Source organism: Dermacentor andersoni, chromosome 1, assembly GCF_023375885.2.
Source record: "Dermacentor andersoni chromosome 1, qqDerAnde1_hic_scaffold, whole genome shotgun sequence".
Taxonomy (NCBI): domain Eukaryota; kingdom Metazoa; phylum Arthropoda; class Arachnida; order Ixodida; family Ixodidae; genus Dermacentor; species Dermacentor andersoni.
In genome coordinates this window covers 135,993,052-136,014,779 of record NC_092814.1, presented here as the reverse complement: position 1 = coordinate 136,014,779, position 21,728 = coordinate 135,993,052, and the positions used below count along the sequence as shown (strand labels likewise).

At 47.2% G+C, this 21,728-nt stretch overlaps 1 protein-coding gene across 1 annotated transcript in view; it reads right to left on the bottom strand.

Moving 5' to 3' along the window:
- LOC126543350 (synaptogenesis protein syg-2-like) overlaps nucleotides 1-21,728 on the bottom strand; it is a 961,852-nt gene that overhangs the window by 267,007 nt on the left and 673,117 nt on the right. The window lies entirely within an intron of this gene.

Below are 21,728 nucleotides of genomic sequence, written 5' to 3'. Positions count from 1 at the left end.
TATCGAACGCAAGTAAGTGTGAGGAGTTGTGCGCGAGGCATTTGAGTACCTGGGCAGCCTTCTTGGCATTCGATACCGGCTAGTCTGCATTGCGGCTATATTATAAAGGCAGAACGGCAACATGGTAGACCATATGGAGAACAGACAAATAGTGCGTGTATTACTGCACAATAATCTTGAATAATGGTCTTTCACGCACGTGGATAACCGTGACAGGACTCTACCTTGACAACTGCAAGTACGGTATATGTCATGCCCAAAGGTGTACCTGGCCCAGTGGCCAGTAAATGGGACGTAATATTGTTAGCAGCTTCTGCCATAGCATGCTAACGGAAGACGACACAGAGACAGTTTGCTGAATTCTTGTTTCGTGCCTTTCGCTTAAAGGTGGAAAACAAACTTATCCAAGTATCCATCTCAATAGTTAACCACATCTCGATTTGCAACTGCTGCGGCGGCCCATGAGTGTGGATAGCAAAGCCGCTAAAAAAATAATTGGGGGCACCTTAACGAAACCGATAGGTCAAAGAACCGTCACCGACGGCGTCTCTCTTAGGCGCTGTGACAGGTTCAGACGCAAAGAATGTTTGCCGACTGAAGAAAAGCTGCCGCGGAGTGCGTCCGACGATTACCCTAGCCCGTTTACTCCGTAGCATAAGAGAAACAAACCGTGACTGCCTTTCGGGAAGCCTCTCAAAAGCCCGGAATCAATCATCGCTCGTCGCGACTAAGGGCCTTTAGGATGATAAGTCATTTTCAGCCGACGAGCGGCTACGCTTTATCAAGAACACTGATAACGCCGGCGGGACAAGCTTTGTGTTGAAGTGCGCAGAGATAGCTCTTAATTCTTTTTTGTTTTGCTGACACCATCACTACGTCCCTGCGGGACGTTTGCAACGTTTAAGGTAACTACGCCACGTGAAAGGCACTCACGCTACATAAGCCCTGATGTCCAGAAAAGCTGGAAACGTTCCACCGCTACGTGCTCGAGCTGCCTCTGGGGCTGCCTCCAAGTTTCCGATTCGACTAAACGAAAGACGAAGGAGGTATAGCGCGTACGTGCGCAACGCTTGTTTTTGGCGGCAGCGTCGTTTGCCAATAAATATAACCGCAAAGAAAGGTTTTGTGACCGCAGGGTCAGAAATTTTAAAGCGAAGTTTTCTTTGTGTTTCCAACCACAGTTTCGTGTGTATCAGTCGGTGGGCCGATTGGTCTGCTCATCAATATCTCGCATAAAATGGCATTGAAAACCAATTTTCATTCTGCGGGATTGATCCCCCTAAATACGCCAGTATGCCCACATACATTCTGCTCAGTAGAACACCAAATCATCAAATAAAATGTGAACTAATAATGTCGGGTCATATGTATATATAAAGCACACAGACATCCTAACGAGAGAATGCATGATATTAAACGGCGTCTTCAATTTTTCGATATCTGATCTAAGCCGTTCTTAAGCACCAGGGAACATGCCAGCGGATGCCTTTGGCTTATATAGCACAGCATTTTAAGGGGGAAAAGTAGTGTCAGAGAGTGCACCTCTGTTCTGCGTCAAGAAACAACCGATAACTTATAAAACCTGCACGGCTATGAGCGTAGCCATCATATGCCTCCATGCTGCTTTGCCAAAGTGATGTCTTCAAATTGAGCGCAGTGTGTCTCCCCAAGAAGACAGAATGAAACATGCAGGATTCTCAATGTCTTTCATTTCATCTCTCTGTGCGACATTACTTCAAAAATGAAAACGGGGTAGGAAGTGCGCAACCAAACATTGTGACAAAAGACCTGTGCATGTAATTATACCTCCATAAAATTCACATAAGTTGTAAAAGGTCGCAAAATGACACAACGTCAAAATAGTTCTTTTAGCGCCTTGTAAGTTGTAAGCAGTGCGCAACCTTCAAAACAAAAGCACAAGAATTTCACGCAACGCCACACTAATCACCGGACCAATTACACCAAATGTACTACAGATGTATATAAGGTACCCCTAGATTGTGGACGCGTTTATATAGGACAAACTGGCCAGTGCGTAAACGACAGGGCTAGACAGCATAATAACGAGGTTAGAAAAATATACGGTAGTCACTTGGCTGAACACTGCAAAAAGTGCTCATGCACAGCCATGTTTGGCAACACAACATCCTTGAGGAAAGGAAAAAACAAAAACCGAACGCGAAATATTTGAAGTGTATTTTATAAGGAAGTCAGATGACAAGTGTGTCAGCTGTCTGTCTTTGGCGTTGCAGGAAAAAGAAGTGACATTTCTTTCGAGCTACATGAGCACGTGAACTCATTGACCATACAGTCGTATGAATGAACTGATTTACTTATACATTCTTTTGTATGATGATGCATGCATAATGTACCTGATGAGCAGTGCATAAAAAGATGATCGTTTGAAATAAACGCCAGTTGGAAGCTCAGCACCCGTACTGTCGTATGTGTTCCTTTCGTCTTCGTTATTAGCACATTTTTATGAAAACTCACAACATGAACCAACATGCCCACACCAGGGTACTGTTCCAACAAATATCCTGACAGTCTTCTTGATGACAGGAATCAAAAGGTGCGCCTGATATACATGTGTAGGCACTAAGGTAGACAGGGTAGTCCTGTCCTGTTGTTGTTGTTTTTCGGGGGGGAGGGGGAGGGGGAGGGCGAGTCTTTCCTCGCATATTGAGCGCCGAACTCAATATGCGAGGTAGAGTCTTGACAAGCACAGCGAGCCAGCTGATAAGCCAAGGGCTTAGCACCCCAAATTGTGCGCTTTCGTACCCAAACGAAAAGCGGACTACAAAGACTGCACATACCGAAATCCGAAGAGTAGTTCGAGTTCGGTATTGCTGTGTTTCACGAAACGAGTTGACATGCGAACAGTGGCGTAGCAATGGGGGGGGGGGGGGCCCGGGTGCAAGGGGCCAGTGGGTGGGGGGGGGGGGTGTCATATACGTCTGAAGACACCCGGAAATTGTCTATATCCTCGCCTTCCTCGACTACATCCGGGGGGGGGGGGGGGGGAGGGCGGTGACAGAATACCTATGGGCCACGGGTGCTAGACGACCTAGCTACGCCACTGCATGCGAAGAACATTGAAGTTGAACACACTCCCTTTTTGCTGCCATCACTTCAAATTCAAGATGTGCCTGCGATGTTCCTCACGGTGACTGTATAAAAATAACTTTCCAAGTTCCATGGCTTTCCCTGTCTTCAACCTCATCTCACAGATAAATATTTAGAGATAAAACATCTCGGTCTTTAATACCAGTGCAATTTTCATGGAGCTCAGAAAATACAACGCAAAAACAAATGACATGTTTACATATGCTTAATGTTTTGGCACAATCTAAGCAAATACCCGCCGTGGTTGCTCAGTGGCTATGGTGTTGGGCTGCTGAGCACGAGGTGACGGGATCGAATCCCGGCCATGGCGGCCGCATTTCGATGGGGGCGAAATGCGAAAACACCCGTGTACTTAGATTTAGGTGCACGTTAAAGAAGCCCAGGTGGTCTAAATTTCCGGAGTCCCCCACTACGGCGTGCCTCATAATCAGAAAGTCGTTTTGGCACGTAAAGCCCCATAAGTGAACCTTTTTTTTTAAATCTAAGCAAATGACCGCTATTTGCCGTGTTGAAACCTGGGGAAATTTTATGCCAGGATTCTTTTCGTCCGATTCTATTAAATTTAGCCGTCTCACTGAGTCGCCGGTCTCGGTGATAATGGGGTTGCGGCTACGTGTGAACGAATGACGAACGAAAATCAGAATGTAAAATGAAAATAATTTTACCATAATTGCCCTGGATTGGTAATTTTTAATGATCTGTTTCATTCTTCATTCCTCTGCTACGCCGAGCAGCCGATGGCGGCAATAACGGTCGCATGCCAACGTTCAAGCAAATGACGAGGGACGGAAAAAATACGAAAGTAAATGAACCGCTACAGTACATCGCTCCTTTGATTCGTACAACGCAAGAGCAAAATGAGCTCGATTTCTTCGGCTAAGTGTTTTAACGGTTGAACATATTGATCATGTCCAGTGTAACTTCCTTAAGTTCCAATTTACTTGCAAGAAACTGAAACCACAGTGTATCGCTTGGAGCAGAAAACCCTACAATCACTATGTAAGCATACAGCCATTGCGCCCTCCTCCCTCCCGCCTATGTGGTAGGTCTCACTAGAAACTTATAGGGCACCATTTCTCTCATACAAGCCAGCCTGCATGAATAGGCTCAAGACAAACCCTTAATTTCTACTAATGCCATGTGCGTGCTTGTATTATCAGCATTCGCAAAGACACATTTTGCAACAGCAATGACTATAATGGCGGCATCTCTTCTGAACAAAGCACATTGTTGTTATGAGTGCGAAGAAAGTGAATAGCATAAAGAAGGCGACATTATAGGCATGTACTAAAACTTTCTTCCCCGAATGAATAAAGCACCCAAAGAAAGGAATTAGAGCCTCCGGGTGGCGTTCTCGACATGCCACCTCTTGCCCCGATACTTCCTCTGCATCCATCCATCCGACTAGATCCGAACGAGCTCGTCGAATAAACGCTAATGGAGGGCAGGAAGCACGCGAGGTGCGGCAGAATAAAGGTTGATGTGAATCCTTTCGAGTGATTGCATTAAGCTCACGGTGAATCTAGAGCCACCATAATTGATGAAGCTGCCAGTGAGCCAACAAAAGAACACGGTGCCTTCTTTAAGGCCGCACTCAGCCGCGGCTCATTAGACGGCCTACGTCATCGATTTTGGACTGCCCTCAGTGACGGGTGAACGAAGCAACTACGAGAGGCAAGGTCATTGCGTAAGTGCACTAGACGCTTAGAACAGTAAACCTTCACGAGGCGGTCATTTAATCAAGCGGAAAAGGAATGCAGCTTAAGCCCCCTAAAAAAACGACGCATACAACGTCTTATGGAACACTCCAAACACACACAAAGCAAATGGGTGGCTCCTCTGCGTGATCCATGAGAAGCAGAGATCTACTTGAAAGATTTGGGAACGCGGTGATCACTCTCTTTAAAGTATGTAATAACAGAAAGCATGGCCACCAGGGCTATGGCGTTTCCAGCAGAAATTGAGGCTCATTTTGAAACCTAATGGTGTACACGCTCGTAAATCCGATAACCATATAAAAGGTGGCCGCACCTAAACTATATCATTCCAAAAATTGAAGAACCACTCAGGTGGAAATGAGAAGCGCATCAGCTCGAGTCGAGAACTGGGGTGCGGTTTATTTCTGAAGTATGTTTTATTTCTCTTTTTGCTACCACATCTAACAACCCACGAGTTTGAAGAATGCCTGGCCAGCACATGGAGCAACGTTTTTCAGATATGGTGTAAAGCGCCATTAGCGCATTTTAAATAAAAGGCAAAAATATTACAAGGGGAAAGGACTTACGGCAGAAATGCAATCGAATAAAGCCGCTGCTCCGCCGCTACACCGAAAAGCACACGACATATTCACGGGGAATTCATAGACTGCTAGACGCCTTTGTGATTGCCGAAATGAATCGTTTGTTTTCTTTTAAAGCTTTTATTCCATGCTCGTGTCCGCTTTTCCTTACCATGCTCATCCCCAACTAGATGAGTTTTCTTCAACCATTTCACAGTAGAGAGAGAGAGAGAGAGAAATAGAAAGGAAAGGCAATAATGTTAACCAGATGCACGTCCGGTTCGCTACCATGCACTGGGGGAAGGGGCTATGGGGATAAAGCGAGAGAGAGAGAGAGAGAGAGAGAGAGAGAGAGGGATTTCACAGTAATGTTTACTCATAGATAAGCATGGTGGTGAATAGCCCCAGCGTCTGACTTGCCTTAGGCCACAACATTAGTGGTGTTGCGATGTATAGCTCGGCATTTTTTGTTAGTCCCCTCCTTCAACACAGCGCGACTGGCGGCGCTGCTGATAGCACTAAAATGGAACCCCTGTAAATCCGCGCAGTATGCAACACATTTTCTTCCGACCAAAGTCCACAATCAGAAACATGGAACCATAAATTTGCTGTTGTCGCTGAGAAATTCTTCTCACCAAATAGATGAAAGAAGGTGGTGCAGAAGTAATTTCCTTTTCTTGAGTAAGGCAAAGTACTTTTTTTTTACTTCATAACTTGCTTCGTAATCAATTACGTGGCCACTGTCGTAGCTCACAACTGCTTGCCGTTGCGAAAGCAGTTTGTCAGTTCTACATCAGTAAAACTCGGGAGGCTGTAGGTCAAAGAACTCGCTAGAGTGGTGAGATACCGACCTTCCACGCTGACCTGTCTGTTTACTTAGAGGAAGCACTGTAGTAAGCATTGGGCTAGCGCTTGTCCTATCTCGACTTGTCCCTCGTACTTACGGCGTTATGTTACTTACATTACGCTGAATAACCAACATGCCCAAACCTATGCCCTTTTGAAGCATATTTGTATGATCGCTGTTTCATCGCTTTCAGTGATCACCGTGCACTTTTGCTGGCTGACTCCAGCTGGTTGGCTTCCGCGCTGGAAGCTTCGGCTCCATGAGTTCTACTGCACCGTTGTATTCAAATTGCTGAAGCGGCACGCCGACGCCGACTGCCTTTCTGGGTCTCCTGTTCAGACTGCAGTGCACGACGATGACGACACGGTGTTTCTAAGCATGGTAGATACTGTCGCCGTTGCACACCAGCAACGTGAGGACGCAGAGCTAGTTCCTTTTTATGATTGCTTAGATGGAAGAACAAGCCGCGTGTCGAGGTTATTCACCAGAGGGCTGCCTTCGTTTTGCGTGCGCCACCACGTTTTCTATAAAAAAGAGCTTTTCACCTAGTGGCAGCTGCTACCTACTCGTGCTTCCCGCATCTCGTGGGGACGAAGTTCTACATGCCTGTCACAATGAGCCGACGGCTGATCACCTGGACTACATCCGCTCATTGGCAAGAATTAGGCTGAAATACTACTGGTCGGTACTTGCACCGGTCGTGAAACGTTATTTCCACACACGCCTGGATTGTCAGCACCGCAAACCTCCACCCGTCTAGTCAGCTAGACTGCTGCATCCTGTTCAAATAGTGTAAATGCCCTTCACACAAATGGGCATGGGCCTTCGAGGTTCATTTCGAATGTGTACTGCCAGCAATAGATGGACAATTGTCGTCACTGATTATCTCACTCGATACGCCGAAACAGGTGCTCTCCAACAGGGAACAACAGCAGAAGCAGCACGATTTTTCACCGAGGCCGTTGTCCTAAGGCACAGTACTCCCACAGCGGTCACAACAGACAGATGCACTGCGTCTACGGCCGTGCTTCTGGATACCGTTTTGCGACTGACTGGTACCACTCACCGAACGGCAACAGTTTATCACCCTCAAACCAATGGGCTGACAGAACGTTTGCATAAGACCCTGGCAGACATGATGAGTGTGTACATCGACATCGACCATAAGAACTGGAATGCGATGTTACCTTACGTTACATTTGCGTACAACACGGCTCCCCAAGAGACAACACGCGTGACCTTGTTTCAACCTCATTTACCGCGAAGTTGCAATAATGTAGGACATGACATTGCCACACCAGTGCGGTGATGGTGACACTGGAACCAAGGAGTTTGCGCAACGCGCAGAGGAAGCCAGGCTGCTTGCGCGTTTGCGAATTCAAGAACAACAGTACTACGATGCTAGACACTGAAATCTTCGGCACAGACCCGTGATGTACAACGTCGGCGAACAGGTGTGGGTCTGGACCCCTATTCGTCGGCGGGGACTATCTCCGAAGTTCCTGCAGAGATACTTCGGAACGTCCACTGTTCTGCGCCGCATCAGTGATGTGAATTGGGAAGTTGTTCCCGACAGTGGTTCCTGCTCCAGACACTGGTGGCATATGCCCGAGGTTGTGCGCGTGCTTCGTATGAAGCCGTACTTTTCCTACAGGCATCAACTTTGCACCATCTATCACTGCCTTCGGACCCTGGCGCAAATGCCACCTCCTATATCGTCGCCGGGGGTATGTGCCACGCCATGAAAACGACGCTGAAGTGGCGAGCGGTAGAAAACAGACGACAACGACGTCGGGTTGAGTGCTCATATGGTGGGCTATTGTTCGTACTGGACACCGGGTTTCACGGCCCCTACTAAAACGTGAATATACATATATATATATATATATATATATATATATATATATATATATATATATATATATCATGCATTTGAAAGCCGTGACGCTGGCGTCGAAGCATTAAAGACGAACAGATCCCACTTAATTCGCTTAGTCTACTTCGTTTAGTCATCGATCTTAATTTTCTTAGTCCTCCCTCTTAATTGCAAAGGTCGATGGTTCTACTCCCACGCAAAGTCGTGGGTCTCAGTGCCTTAATAACTCTATCTTAATTAATTGTGCCTAAATTAGCTTCGAATTCACGACACCAAAGGCCGCGGGTTGGACTACCACCTATGGTCATGGGTTCCACTCCCACGAAAGGTCGTGGCTTCGAGTGGTTTAATAAACTCTATCTTATTCACCTGTCCCTTAACTTCACCTTCCTTACCCCCAACGGAGGTGGGTTGGACTCCCACAGAGAGTCCAGGGTTCGACTCCGACCAAATATGTTTGGTTTGACTCTCACCGATGATCGTAGGTTCGACTCCCACGAAAGGTCGAGGGTTCGAGTGACTAAACTCGGTCTTAATTAGCTGTGCCTGAATTAATTTCGCCTACATTAACACCAAAGGTTGTAGGTTCGACTCCCACCAAACGTCGAGGGTTCGTAGCCTTTTTGTACCTTTCTAGTCGTCATCGCGTTTTGACTGAAGGACTTTAAGAGCCGACAGAATGATGAGACATATAAGGCATTTGCCTCAAAAATACAGACAAGGACAGTGAGCTTTTGGAAATATATTTTACGGGCACTTAGGCTGGTGGACCAACCTTTCTCAATGTAACAGATCAGAAATTCATTCCTGTCTGTAAAATCACTGCTCAGCATCAGGAGCATGTCATGTGTTATGATCAAGAAAACAGGCATGTGCCATGTGTCATTACAATTAAGGCCATGCACTTATAAGGCTTTCCCCTAATCAGCAAAACAAGGCAACACATTTTCCTATCCTGTTTGCAGTTTTTTGTAACGTAGTAAATTGGAATTGTATGTCTATAGCATTTATATGGGCACTCAAGGCGCACTTCTGCCGTCACCGTCATGTTCCGTATAAAGTCCAAGGGCGATAACATGGTCACCGCGCACCTCATGCTGTATGTGCGAGTTTTCTGCCGTCTGCCATTTCTGCTGGCGTCGTCGTCGTGAGGTTGCGTAGAAAGGCCAAGGGCGAAAGAATCGTCACCACAGGCCGTATGCTGTATGTGCGATTGAAAGTGTGCGAGGATGAGCAGGCGATCGCAGCTCGATTTTTGCGCACGCAAATAGAGGAAAGCCGGGACGAAGCGCGCCGTCTTCCATCGCACGCAAGGCTCCGGGGTAATGGGAGGGAGGGGGCGCGCGCTCTACTCCGGGTGACCCGGCCCAACGTTACTAGCTAGTCTAGTAACGTTGGCCCGGGCGGCGGCGCGCATCCGCTGTATCTTGAAAGCCATCTGCAACGGAGACAGAGTCCGGTCGCGCGCTGTGTTTTCGCGCCTTAGTTCGCGTTGATGCGAGACGCAACACGAAGGCCAATTATCTCCCTGCTGCTGCCGTGCATGCTTGCTCACTCCGGCGTTCTTTCAGCGAGTTTTCGCGGTTATCGAGTGAGATGTGTTCATGTTTCCTTGCGCGCGCTTGACATCACGCTTGTTAATTTAATTCGTATGCGTGTGTATATAGGTTTATACCCGTAAAACTATTATCCTTACTTCGTATAGCTGTCCATTAATTTGCTATCGCAACCGATGGTGCGCCTTTCAGGCGAAACCGCCAATTATTCTTAAGATTGGAAATCCGCGCCAACTTGTGACGGACCTAAGTAGAGAACTGCTTGCGGCCGAAGAGTTTTGTCATTTCGACGCATGTGAATGCGGGCACACAAGCAAAACTGTGATAACGCATGTAATATGGTGCAGCGCGAACATTTTGTTGAATAAGTTTTCTTGTAGCACGAATGACAGTCTTTGACGCCGACAACAAACCAAAGTAAAGAAAAAAAAAAGGAAACTCTCTAGAACAAGGCAGCTCCGTGATTCATAAGTATGCGATGTGCCCTGTGGGCATGCATTTCTGAAGATAATTCTTTGTTGAATTCGACGTTCTCAATTACCTTCGTTTCTTTTGTTTTCTTGCTATTCAGTAAAGCGGCATGTAAATAAGTGATGCGTAAATAAATACTGCCAAAAGAAATATGTCCTAAATGTCCTCTGCGTGCAATAATTTCAGTTATATGTCCAGTAACAACGGAAAAGTCATAGTTTCGCCCGAGAGGTGAAGCAGCGATCACGATAGCAAATTATTAGACAGCCATACGAAGTAGGGACAACAGTTGTATCGGCCGTATAACTTTGGGAGGATTCGCTTACTTAATTAACAAGCATAACGTCACGCACGCACAAGCAAACATGAGCAGATCTCACTCGATGACCGCGCATACTCGTTGTCAAAACACTGGAGTGAGAAAGCGCGACACCAGCAGCGAGCGAATTAACCTGCATGCTGCGCCATGCTTCAACGTGACTAAACGGCGAGAACAGCACACATGAAGCTACCGCCCCTCGTCGCCCCTATAGAGCCTGTCCTCACCGCATCTCGCCTTCCGCGCGGCCACACCACACGCAGCAGCTGCCGGAGTATAGCGCCCCTCCTCTCCTCCATCCTCTCGCCCCGGTGCCTTGCGCGCGACGGGGAGAGGCGTGCTTCCTGCCCGCTTCCTTCCCTTAGCGCGCGAGATTCAGCCGCCAACATCGGCTCATCTCGCACGCGTTCACTCGCGCATACAGCATACGGCGCGCGGCGACGAGCTTATCGCCCTTGGACATTATACTGAGCATGGCGACAACGGCGACGGCAGAAATGCGCCTTGAGGGCGCATACAGTTGCTATCGCAATAAAGACGCGCTTCAGTTCTAGGCATGCTAGTAAATTCGCGATCACCTCATTTAACCCCTACTACTGAGCCCCCACTGGCCCCAGCTACGTGATGTCAGTGGCCGAGCACTAAGTCCTGGTTAGTCTAGGTGGTGTTGACCCTCCCCACTTTCCTTTCTTGCGCGGGCGAGAAGACACGGCCGCATCAAGCCGCCATCCTTCGCGGCTCAACCTCGCAAGCTTCCCCTCACACTTACAGCATACAGCGCGCAGCCGCGATGTTATCGCACTTTGATCTTACACGGAACCTCATGGCGACGCCAACGCCGTCGACACGACGGCGGAAATTCGCCTGGAGTGTCTACAGAATTGTTATCGCAAGAACAACAGGAAGGAAAGCTGCGAATATCACCTTGAAGTAAATTAAGAAATTTTGATGCCTCATGCAGACGAGTCTTGGGGACGAAAAAGATTCGTGAATGAATGTTCGCACTATCAAACCCTCGGAAATTGTGTGCTATGCTATCTTCGTTACGTTGTAGCGCCATTCTTTTTTTTATTATTTACTTGTGTCCTGCCAGGCATACTGCGGTGCAAGTACACTCTAAAAACAGTTGCGCCCTTTGGGGTGTATATTTGCCACAAAACAATAATCGTCATCTATCTTGCTTGCGTTTCCTTTCTTGGAAACGCTGCGCTCGTTATTTTCTTTCTAGAATGCTCTGTCATGCTAATAACGCGCAAGCCGTTCGTGACTTGGAAGTACCGAGCTCGCAGCGTTAGAGAAAGGAAACTCGGGCAAGACGGATGACGATTATTGTTGTCTGGCAAATATACACCCCAAATGGTGCAACTCTTTTTAGAGTGCATGGTAAAACAAAAAAGTTTACAGCCACTTTAGCATCTGCTAAAGAGGATGACGGCGAAAGCCTGCGCGCTCACGAGACATTCACTAAATTACTTTGACATTCTCATTCGAATGTGTTGTTACTTCCTGTTACTTGTTTTCACTTCACTTGTTTTTCTCATTCGTTGTTCTTTTTCGGTCGCCTAGACATCGCCCCCGGTTCTGCATGGTTAATGACACATTAAACGGTTGTGGCAAGTCTGAAAACCATTAAGACACACAAGCAGGTTCACTGAATGAATTTTCTTTTATTTTATCGCTTTAATCGACGAGGGTAGCTACATTGGCTCGTATATATAGAACCTTCTATTTTCTTGTAGCATGCGTAGAATGAGACGGACAAGGAAAGGCAAATTATGCAAATAAACGGCGCTAACTTTCAACAAGAGATTTATTTCCAGTTCTCGCAGGCGTACTTAAACCCTGAAATGTCATAAGACACGTGTACATTTTTCGGCAAAGAAAATGATTAAACTATGGGTTTTTACATGTCAAAACCACGATCTGATTATGAGGCACGCCGGTGTGGGGGACTAGAGAAATTTGGACCACGTGGGTTCTTTAACGTGCCCCTAAATCTAAGTGCACGGGTGCTTTGGCATTTTGCACCCATGGAAATGCCAAAATGCCATCGAGATTCGTTCCCGCGGCAAAAAACAAAACCGGGAAAACTACAGGCAGACACTTTTGTAGCCAAACTAATTATTTAGAAGGGCGTCCCATTCAACGCGCACAAAGATAATCGAGCTCTTTTTTTATGGATGCAGAAATACTGACGCATGCGCTTGAATTTTGGTGCCATAACGCTGGACGGTCAATTTTTCAACCCATGAACCATTACGCCTGATGACAATTACGCCTGATCACCATTACACCTGATGGTGGTGTGTTTGGTGTGGTGAAAAACTTGACATCGTGTATGTCCTGATGTTACAGGTCAGGAAGATGCACGGATACCTTTACATCAATTTCTTGCCCCTGAACATCCCGTACATATCCTGATGACCGACTATAAATGGCCTGGAAAAAAATATCGCTTGCATTACTCGAAAAAAAAAGGAAGCTTGTTTCCACCGTTGCACCCAATAGTAGAGCGACAAAAAGATGAAATGCAGAAAGGTAGGACAATTAACGAGAGAACAAAATCGGGTTTGCTATCCTTACAGAGGGGCGTAGGGGAAGGTAGAAGGATACGGAGAAAATAGAGGCAGAGAGCAGAGACACACGATCAAAGCTGGTCGCAATCATCTAATGGTAAAGTATTACAGAGTGCGTGAAAGCCCCACCCCCCTTTTTTTTAGATGATTATATATATATATATATATATATATATATATATATATATATCTATATATATATATATATATACATATATATATATATTTGAAAGAAGGCAGAGAGGTCAGCCTGAGCTAACGCGCTCTGGCCTGTTATATTCTGCACAGGGGGACGGGAAAAACAGATATAAATGTGTTATGAGGGATGATGATGACATAGAAAGAGGGTTGCGCAACGGTGAAAGCAAGTTCGATATTCCTATGATAAATATTCAGAAGTATCATCCATGAAGCCACTATCGGGTTCCGTACCTAGACTGTGGTCACTATTTCAATTGAACCTAAGGATAAAGGCGCTAAGACGAAGCTGGTGTGTGGGCTTCCCCTGCGTGAGCAGCACAAGCGTTTACAGCAAGAGCTTTACAGCATGTGAAGAGCTGCGATAAGCGGCTCCAGCACGGCGAGCACCTGCACGGCACTTTTAGCGGCAGGATTCTGGAGATCACCGAGAATCACGCGCATTGGCTCTACCGGGTGCTTCAGCATTTTCTGAACGCTTTCTTTCTCATTGTGTCCATCTCCTTGCTTGCCGTTGCGTCACCGGTTTCATTGGGCCCTATCATTCTTGGCTTCATGGCGCAGATGATTACAGGGCCCGCTGGCATGGTCGTGGGTCTAGAGGGCTGCAGAGGCCATTCCGTGTCTGTATCAGCCGGTGGAGCACGGAGCACGCACAGGCAGAGGTGGTCGTGGCGCGTGTGCCCCGCTATATAGTTCTCAAATGGATTTGTGATGCTTCTTTCGCGAGCGGTGGTCACTTTGGCGAAGAGATTCAGCAGCCTCTTTACGTAAAGATGAATTTCTGAAATTTTTTAGATGAATGCAAATTGTGTCTATGGTACGCAGCTGAGAGAGAGAGAGCTGTTACAGGATAACTATTTTTCTATTAAACCCACTGGTTCCGCTTTCTTTCGAAACACTCAACTAACCTAGTCGTTCTGCGCGGTGGCTATACATAAAAACGGCTGTGGCCAGTTTTTTCCAACGTAGTCTCCTTTAACCTTTTGCGAAAGGCCAGGAGTCCATCTCGGTCAAGGGAGCGTGCACTCGAGACGGCTACGAGCCTGTTATTCTAACGGGCCAGTCAACGTGCATTAGAAAGAGCCGATAACGCGTGTCTGATAAAAAAAGCACAACGTGGCTCGCGAATAACGAAAAGCCTCAACAAATTGTCCAAATCTGAGACTTCTCGGAAAAGTCAGAGCAGCAAGGTGCGTATGCAACCCACTCGGGCCATCACGCTCCAACGAGCGCATACTTTGTAGGTGGTTGAGCGGCGACCAGAAACAAAACCGGAAAATGATGCGTTCGAATGGACATGCACATTTCGTCTATTGCGAAGTACATAAGCGCTTCAGAACTCGTGTCAAGGGAAGCTCGTCCGCCCCAAAACCTCGATGCATCTTGGCATTAGCTTTTTTTTTCTTTTTTGGCGAAGCTCCCACAGTTTGCACGTTTTTTGCTGTGTGATCATAAAGTATTCACGAAAGTGCAGTGGTAGCAGTCGTGGTAACAGGATTCCTTTCGGCGTGGCGCTTTGCCGCATGTATAAGCCACTTGCCAAATCTTGCTAGAGCCGATTTTGAAGGGTCCTAAAAATTTTATGGTTGAACGGGCAGATTTTGTGTCTCCGAAGTGTTCCCTCCCCTCTCGCCATTGTACGCTCGCCCAATGGTATAAAGGTGGACACGTGGCAAATGTAACGGTGTCGAAATTGGACGAGGTATACGCACTAGGCTGAGAATTATCCTAGGCTGAGAAGCATCCAATTTTCAAAATCGAACGAAAAGCCCGTGTTTGTATCAACGAAACCGCACCTAAATTCCCATTGGCTGTGCTGCTCCGTCACGTGCGCCCCTTGAGAGAGCAGACGTAGCTAGAAAGGGGACACCTCCTGCCACGCTGGCGCGATAAGTGTTGCGTGAGTGGAGATGGCATCGCCGCGACGCGATGTCACCCTCGCTCTCCAAAGCCTTTGTTATCCGCGCAACCCCTCGCCGGCGCTATAAATAATAAATTAATATTGTGACGTGTAGCTGACGGCCAATGCTATTTACAATTTATCTACAGGGGAGCTAACGGAGGCCAAAATCGCGACGCTATATCAAGCGGGCACACGTAGTCTTCTTCCTGCTCAGTGCAGCCACACTGTGGCGGCTGTTCCATATCATCACCCCCGGCAGTAGAAGCACCGTCCCGGTGCGTAATCTACGCATCTGTGGCGAAAGGTGTGTTGTATGGTTTTAGTCTCGCCACGTGAACGATGTCACTTGCAGCTGACGATGACACTGAGAGGTCGGCGGGGATGATTTAATACATGACATCGGTCACTTGTCGCACCACACGGTATGGGCCAGTGTAGCGCTACAGCAGCTTTCCGGAAAGGCCCACACGTCGAATGGGTGACCAAGGAAGCACCAGAGAACCCGGAGAAAAGTGCACGTCGCAATGGTGGCAATCATAGCGGCGTCTCTGATGCTCCTGTGAGGCCTCGAGACGGGTGCGGGCGAGCTGGCGTGCGTGGTCGGTGTGTGCGATCGCGTCGCGGGCGTATTCAGTGGCTGAACGTGTGGCCGAGGGCAGCAAAGTGTCCAAGGGCAACGCGGATTCTCGGCAATATAGAAAATAGAATGGTGAATAGCCGGCGGTGTCCCGACGCGATGAATTATACACGAACGTCACATATGGTAAGTGAAGACCCCAGTCGTGGTGGTCTGTCGCAACGTACTTCGAAAGCATGTCGGTGATGGTCCGGTTGAGGCGCTCCGTGAGGCCGTTGGTCTGTGGGTGGTAGGACGTGCTGAACTTGTGCTTTGTCGAGCAGGAGTGGAGGATGTCCTCGACGACTGCCGAGAGAAAGCTGCGGCCACGGTCAGTGAGTAATTGGCGCGGAGCACCGTGCACTAAAATGATGTCATATAGAAGAAAGTCAGCAACGTCAGTAGCACAACTTGTCGGGAGGGCTGTGGTCATTGCGTACCGCGTAGTATAATCAGTAGTGACGGTGACCCATTTATTTCCGGAGCACGAGAGAGGAAAGGGTCAAACAAGGTCTAGACCAACACGGAAACAGGGAAAAATGAAAAACAGAACAAATTCGAAAGGAAGAACCTTGGCGGTAGTGAGTTTCGAAGCTACGACCGCACGCTCAGAAGCCGAGTGTCTTACCCACTGTGCTAAACCAGCGCCTCCTAGATAGCAAGCCTGTGCATCCTGCATTATGAGACTATGCTACAACCAAGCGAGACAGAGAAACCAAGAGGGAAATGTAGGGAGGTTAACCAAGGACGTGCCCCCACTTGGGGAGAGGAAAGGGGAAGAAGTGACAAAGAGAGAAAAGAAAAATAATAGTCAGTCATTCACAGTCAGTCGCAGATGAATTTCCACTGTCACAAGCTTTCATGCAATCCAGTGTCCTTCACGAAGTGCAGAAGGGCTTTTGGACTTACATTTGCATTGCAAAGCGCGGCATGACGAAAGCGGTGACGTCAAAATCATCGCAGCTAACTCGGGACCATCCGCATCAGATTCTATGGCAGTCGGGCTAGGTAGCCTGACGTCACGAATCGAAGTGCGCCGGCCTTGTGCTATCTAGGAGGTGCTGGCCAAGTGTCTCAATGCTCTCGCTTGCCCACGAGGAGTTCGTAACCCGAAGGACCGCTTAGCGGCGTTCAGTTGTACATTCATGCTTTCGCATTCACGACTCATAAAAAATGCTTTGCCTAGATATCTTCGGATTTTTTTGTATGTTTCCTGCCGCTGGCGTTCTTCGATCCCGTCGCATAGATGGAAGGCCGATTATATTTGTGGTTCTCTTCCATGGCGCAATGAAATGCGTGCTGTCGCAATCGAAGCTTGACGGCCTCTTAATTACCTGCGTGCAGTGTTAAACTACAAAAATAATTAATAATAATAATAATAATCAATCAATCCTTTACGGTGCCCAGGAATAACCCTAGTAATTGAGTACTGGTGCACACATACATTACAAAAAGAAACTGCAGGGGAATATCAATGAAAAAATATTCAATGAATAAGAAGAACAAATTTGAAAAGAAGACTGTACATTTAAAAAAAATTAAATTATGGCGTTTAACGTGCCAAAACCACTTTCTGATTATGAGGCACAAGACTGTACATACAACAAAACGCAAGGTGAATATAAAAGAAAAAGGAGAAGGGCAGTTGAACAGTATGTGAAACTGTGACACAACAACGCAAAGCTCGAAAAGGTACAATGATAACGAACTACAAAAAAATATTCACATCATGAAACTAAGCCTTATAAAGACTCTTTGTTTTGTGGATGGTTGAGTGTTGGTGATGACAGGAGAAAACATGTAAAAATCTATGTTCCGTGGTGATCTCGCGCGAAATACGGAACGTGATCCAAGTGAGGAGTCCGGGGCAGATGAGGATACCATGAAGTAGTTCGAAAAGAAACAGAAGGTCAGCGTGATTACGCCGGCAGCGAAGTAAGGGCAGTGTCAATAATCCAACAGTGCTAGAACAAGGTCCAGTGTCCGTGTTAGCAAAACTTTAATAAGGTCCGTCGGGACGTGCACTAGCACGTAGCGGGCTGCTCCCACGTCGGGACAGAAAGACCTACCCTCTCCACGACGTCGCAGGCCCGTTGGACTGCCCATAGTTGGGATTCAAAATCGGGAGTACGTAGGGCAGCCTCCCACTTGGACAACGTAAGATGTTCGTCGCCCCGTAACGCGGGGCACCGGCAGAGCAGGTGATGTAAGTGGACAAAGTCTGAGCAAAGCGTGCAAGTGTTTGACGTTTGAATTTCGGGAGGACGGGGCTAGGGTATGCCCCGACTTGCAAGAGTCTCAGTGTCAATGCCTGAGGCGTGTTCAATTTACTGTGCGGCGGCGGATACTTCCGCCTCCCCAGATAAAAGTAATTTGTCAGTTCGTTGTACAAGACAGGGGGATCTCTATTGTCCGGAACCTCAGCACCGCGCCACCCGATAGCTACGCGGTCGACGACTCCTTGCGCAGGCCTGTGGGACGACTCGTGCGTAGAAACATTTTCTGGGCCCGATAATGTCACTGTTGGATCCAGAAATGCCATTCCAGAGCACCGACGCGTATTCGAATTCATGAACACATACTGTTGTGCATAACTTGCGAAACGGTGTAGGAGATCTGAGTTCCCTGGATAGTCTGCAAGCAGAACAAAGAGAGCGCAAACCCCGCTAATATAATAATAATAATAATAATAATAATAATAATAATAATAACAATAATAATAATAATAAGAAGAAGAAGAAGAAGAAGAAGAAGAACAAGAAGAAGAAATGCTCATTATATTGCCAAATAACAGCTACGGAGCCTTCGTACTAGTGCATTTAGAAAGTAATACACAGGACAAAATGTACAGATAAGACAAATGTGATAGACAAAAGGATGTGAGATACAGAAATAAATAGGGTAACAGAAAATGAGGACGCGGCGTAACAGGAGGTTAATCATACAGCATAATTATCAACATACATACTCACCACAGTAAATTTACTCTGGAATATGTCAATGCAGGAAGTTAGTACGTTCTTTTGTAGCTGAGCCATAGGAGAATCTCTAATACAACGAGGCTTCGCTGAGAACGATGAATTCTGGGGCGCTATAAAGTAAAGCTATTCCAAACATTTCTATTCCATTCCCGCAGTCAGCCCTCCACTATTGGTCAAACTTTTTTCCGGCCACCCCCACTTCGCTTGTATGACACGCGACGTCAGGAAAACACCGAAAGCTCCTCACCTGATATGACGTGTACGCACTGATTGTGCTTAATTATACCAAACAAAAATAATAACTGTTTACTATTCTAAGCCTTTTTCACCACCAGCAATCGGCAATTCGCCAAAAGCTTTAGGGCTGCGCACACTTCGCCTGTTTGTCACGTACATCACAAAACCGTTAAAACTCACTGCGTCCACGTGACATGTACGCCTTAAAGATGCATGAAAATGTTGAACAAAACTGACTTTTCTTTTTCAGAACAGCCGCAGGCTGCACCGTTCCGAAATGAGTAAAAGATGGTTGCCCACTGATCGGTGTGGATTTGCTACTCGGAGCTGCCGGGGAAAATGGATTTATTGGCGTATAATAAACATTTTTGCGTGCCAGTACAAGGTTGTCGAGCCATTTCAGCACGTACACGACAACGTGCTGCCAACGTTTCTTAGCTGAGGACACGTTTTAGTTGCATTCTTACCCTTCCGTTGCACGCCACCATGATGTTCTACCAGACCCCGAAAGCTAGGCAAGAAGAAATGGGCCAATCGCAGACGCTAGCACCACCCTCCTCATCAGGTTATCTACTTTCGCTGCGCAAGCACGGCCCCTCCAAAACCCTCTCCATTCCTGCGTGCTACTCGTCTCTTCTCGGCCAATTAGATATGAAAAACCTATCAAGTGAGGCAATGCTATTCGCTTTGAAATCAAACAAATAGTCACCTCCTATAAACGACCAGAGCGTTTTATTGGCTTCTTCAAAGAACACTGGCATTGACAGGCGACATGCGTAGGCAGAGAAGCGACGGACGTCTGGAGACTGTTGACAGCCTAGCCCGACATCAACAGCTGGGGGAAATTGCTAGCCCCTGTAATCTATCTAAATGGAGGCTGCGCTAGCAAAGTTTACACTGGTTGCATGTAAGTGGGAATGCTAACACTGCTGTGCTGTGGTTGATTCATACAGGCCACACGGCAATTCGCTGCGAGAGGTGGCACTCTCGTGTAATCTAAGCCGGTGATCAACGATCAAGGAAGCGTTAGCTGTGTCTAACCTCAGCCCCCTCCACGTAGGCGCCATGGGCAACACTGGTCGTAGTGGATAAGAGGGCGAGGGAGCGTAACCAAGCTTTAGAATTTGGGTATGGTAACATAAAATGATATTCCAGAACTCCTGATGATAGAGCATTTAAACATCCTGTCACAGATGCGGTAGACCCTCTTGTGACCGGGCCGACGGGCGACCTAGCTGCTTTGAAAAAGTCAGGACAAAAGGCTCCTCAGCCTGATGCCTGGCATACAAAGGTGGACCAAGCTTGAGGAGTCTATGGAGCCCGACAGCGGTGGCAGAGCCCCCGGCTGCTCGAAATACGTGGGGTTGGCTCATAACATAATAGGGATGTGCTGATATTCTAAACTATCGAATAACAAATCCAATATTCTCGTATTCGAATCAATCTTCGAATCGAGTAGTCACTATTCGTAAATACGAATGTTTGCAAAGAGTTTCAGGAAATTTCAACATCGTCCACTGGGCTCAATCAAATATAAAATTGGAGCAAAAGGAAATTAAATTTTATCCCAGCCGACATAGTACACATAAAACATGAGAAATTACGTAGTGGAGCAGGCTAAATCGTTCAGGGAACCAAGCTTTACACGCGAAAACACGATCATTCGTACACCCCGGAAAGCCGTGAGTAGATCAAACTCGATACCTGTTCTAATGCGCTATATTGGAACGTCGACGGCGCTGTTCTTCTACAGACCACTGTTATTTCCCGCTGTAGTTTTTTCGTCTTCTTTTTTTTTCGCGTTTTACTGGCAGACACCGCTCTCATTATTGCGGCAATGAAAGTGGAGTCGACAGAAAGCCGACACGACATGACGTCGACGCAGGAACCGGCCCGAGGAAGAGAAACTGCACTCCAAGTCACGCTGACAGCGAGGACACTGTGTCGTGCTCCTGCTCAAGCGATGACGCCTTATATTAAGAAGGCTTCGAGAGAGTGGTACACCGGAAGGCCAATAAACAAATATTAGCGGACGGTCTTCGTCAAGTAAGTCAAATGTTATGCCACAGCAAAGGCCATAGGCGCACAAAATTCTCTGTACCTGGCACACCTGCGCAGAGCCTCAACCGTGTTAATCGACACGCCATTTCTGCATCTCCAGAGGCTCTTGTCCCAGGAGAAATTCAGGATATGAGAATTAATTAACGAAAAAACGCCCGAGCTATTGATGTCCACATCTGAAGCGCAATGTATGCTTTGATGGCAATAAAGCTCCTGGGCAACGTTACTTTCCCCTACCTCGTTCCAAAGGAAAATGAAACCATCGCTGCTGTTTATGATACTGAAACATCGATTAGCGACAGCGACATGCCCATTTTAATGGAACCTGTGACAGATGGCGTTTCCTTACTTAAGCAAGTTCGGCGCCTTGGCAACTCGAGCTGTGTAAGGCTCGTCTTCAAAAGTGAGTGCCTACCATCACAGGTAAAGGTCGGCTACTTTCGGCATGTGGTACGGCCTTTCGTACCCAGACCACCTCAGTGCAGAAGATGTCAAAGGACTGGATACGTGAGAGCTGTCTGCCGAAATTCAACGGTGTGCCAACAATGCTCCGAACAACACGGCGCTGACATTTGCCTTGCAAAGGAGCTCAAGTACTAAAATTGTCAAGGCTCGCACGCTGTATGCTCAAAAGACTGTCCACACCTATAGAAATATCAGAAAATGCTAAGGAAGATGGC